Source organism: Stenella coeruleoalba (genome assembly GCF_951394435.1).
Source record: "Stenella coeruleoalba genome assembly, chromosome: 13".
NCBI classification, from domain to species: domain Eukaryota; kingdom Metazoa; phylum Chordata; class Mammalia; order Artiodactyla; family Delphinidae; genus Stenella; species Stenella coeruleoalba.
The window spans coordinates 79,487,045-79,490,346 of NC_137159.1; positions in this window are offsets into that span (position 1 = coordinate 79,487,045).

Below are 3,302 nucleotides of genomic sequence, written 5' to 3' on the forward strand. Positions count from 1 at the left end.
CATGCAGCTAGCATTCAGCATTGGACAAAAGTTCTATCCAGGAGCTATAATTATGTATCACTGGGAAGGCAGAAGTGGGCACCATGAAGTGGCAACAGTGCCCAGGAAGCTTGTTCTTGTGGCAGAGACACTTGATTACTCTGGGGTGGTGGTTGTGGACATCTCTCCAGTCCCCAGCATCCAGCAGTAATGGATTCCCCTAGAATGCTCCCATGATGTGACTGGGAGGTTTTGTTGTTTTCTTTTTGTCTGTCTGGGTTTCTGTCAACTGTTTGGCAACCAGCCCTCCTGGTAATTCAGTAATTTAGTAAATTACCTTACCTTACCTTACCTCCTGGTAATTCAGTAAATTACCTTAAACTCCTTAGTAAATCCCTCTCTACCTAAACCAGCTAAACTAGCTCTATGTCTGACCAGTTCAGATCATTGCCTTATGTCAAAATAAAACCCAGATAATTAAGGATTTGCTTGTAAAAAGTCAAGCCATTTAAGAAACAATTAGAAAATAAATGTCAGCTCTTCAGTGACCTCAGCTTGAAAAAATGAAAAACTGTAAATATAGAAACACTGGAAGAAAATCTTAAGAGATTTGACCACATAGTTTATATGTTAAAGATCATAACTAAAATTAAAATACACGTAGAAGGTCAAGAAGATTTCAAGAGATTTGACAATGGTCATACTCTTAACATATTAAAGTTTATATAAATTATTATAAAAATATTAAAGCAGCAATAAAAATAAATCTAAGAAACAGCATCAGATAATTTATATCAAAATAAATGCAATATATAAAAAAACATGTATTTACTGGTAACTTGAAAATGCAAATTAGAGCAAGGAACCATTTTTCTTCTTTGACAAATTGGCAAAGAAGCCAAAAAAAAAAAAAAAAAGAAAGGATTTATCCTTATCCTGGCAAGGAGGTAGGATATCTCATTCTCTGTTACTGGGAATATAAATTGGTAAAATCGTTTTGGAAGACAGTTTGGTAATATTTACCAAGGCATTATGCAATCTACTCCTGGCTTTAAAAGCAGGCCACTCAACCATGCTTCAGGCTGTGGCTGGTACATAGAAAACAGCCTGAAAATAAAATGTTTCAGGCAACTGCCTACATCCATTCCTGGACTATTCTGAGTGTGGCCTGCTGCAACTCTTCATGGCCACTGAATGCCAGCTCCAAATACCAACTTTGGAATCAAAAGCTTTTGGACCCTCAGTTATACCAAACTGTCCAATCTTCTATGGTTTTCAGATTCAACTTGACATCTCACCCAGTCCTAAGCCCTCAGTGCTCTAGTTCCCCAGCATCTCCTTCCGTGTAGGAATGATGTCCCCTCCAATTTGCCCAACCTCATCGCAACGGGCTGGCCCATCCAGCTGGCTGACTTCCTCTCCTTCTCTCTTCCTCCTCCTTCTCCTGTTAGGCATGGGATATTTGAACAGCCTGCACTCTAGATCCCAAGTTGATTAATTTTTTCCAAAAGCTAAAGTTAATACTATATACCTTCCAGAATAAGCATAATTGAAAAGGCTTCTTACATGCTAAATGGTGTTTTTTCTGCATTTTGATACTGTCGTATATGATTGAGTCACTTACGTGCTGTCTCTTCTTGACCACTTTCAAACATGTAGTGTCTTTTACTCTGTTTTCTGCAGCATCTCTCTAAGCTTTTGAGGTGATTACCATTCCTCTCAAATACTTTTGGATCCCTCCTGCTCTGGGGAAGTAAAATTCCTCCCTTCTCATTTATGAATCAATGGATTTTGTGAGTTCTTGCTTTAGCAATTTATTTTTTTTAATTTAATTTAGTTTTTTATACAGCAGGTTCTTATTATCTATTTTATACATATTAGTGTATATATGTCAATCCCAGTCTCCCAATTTATCCCACCACTACCACCACCCTGCCCCCTGCTTTCTCCCCTTCGTGTCCGTATATTTGCTCTCTACATCAGTGTCTCTATTTCTGCCTTGCAAACCAGTTCATCAGTACCATTTTTCTAGATTCCACATATATGCATTAATATACGATATTTGTTTTTCTTTTTCTGACTTACTTCACTCTGTATGACAGTCTCTAGGTCCATCCATATCTCTACAAATGACCCAATTTCGTTCCTTTTTATGGCTGAGTAATATTCCATTGTATATATGTACCACATCTTCTTTATCCGTTCGTCTGTCAATGGGCATTTAGCTTGCTTCCATAACCTGGCTATTGTCAACAGTGCTGCAATGAACAATGGGGTGCATGTGTCTTTTTGAATTATGTTTTTCTCTGGGTAGATGCCCAGTAGTGGGATTGCTGGGTCATATGGTAATTCTATTTTTAGTTTTTTAAGGAACCTCCATGCTGTTCTCCATAGTGGCTGTATCAATTTATATTCCCACCAACAGTGCAAGAGGGTTCCCTTTTCTCCACACCCTCTCCAGCATTTGTTGTTTGTAGATTTTCTGTTGATGCCCATTCTAACTGGTGTAAGGCGATACCTCACTGTAGTTTTGATTTGCATTTCTCTAATAATTAGTGATGTTGAGCAGCTTTTCACTTGCTTCTTGGCCATCTGTATGTTCTTTGGAGAAATGTCTGTTTAGGTCTTCTGCCCATTTTTGGATTGGGTTGTTTGTTTTCTTTAATATTGAGCTGCATGAGCTGTTTATATATTTTGGAGATTCACCCTTTGTCCATTGATTCCTTTGCAAATATTTTCTCCCATTCTGAGGGTTGTCTTTTCCTCTTGTTTGTAGTTCCTTTGCTGTGCAAAAGCTTTTAAGTTTCATTAGGTCCCATTTGTTTATTTTTATTTCCATTACTCTAGGAGGTGGATCACAAAAGACCTTGCTGTGATTTATGTCAAAGAATGTTCTTCCTATGTTTTCCTCTAAGAGTTTTATAGTGTCTGGCCTTATATTTAGGTCTTTAATCCATTTTGAGTTTATTTTTGTGTATGGTGTTAGGGAGTGTTTAACTTCATTCTTTTACATGTAGCTGTCCAGTTTTCCCAGCACCACTTATTGAAGAGGCTGTCTTTTCTCCATTTTATATCCCTGCCTCCTTTGTCATAGATTAGTTGACCATAGGTGTGTGGGTTTACCTCTTGGCTTTCTATCCTGTTCCATTGATCGATATTTCTGTTTTTGTGCCAGTACCATATTGTCTTGATTAATGTAGCATTTTAGTATAGTCTGAAGTCAGGGAGTCTGATTCCTCCAGCTCTGTTTTTTTTTTTTTTTTTCCCTCAAGATTGCTTTGGCTATTTGGGGTCTTCTGTGTCTCCATACAAATTTTAAGATT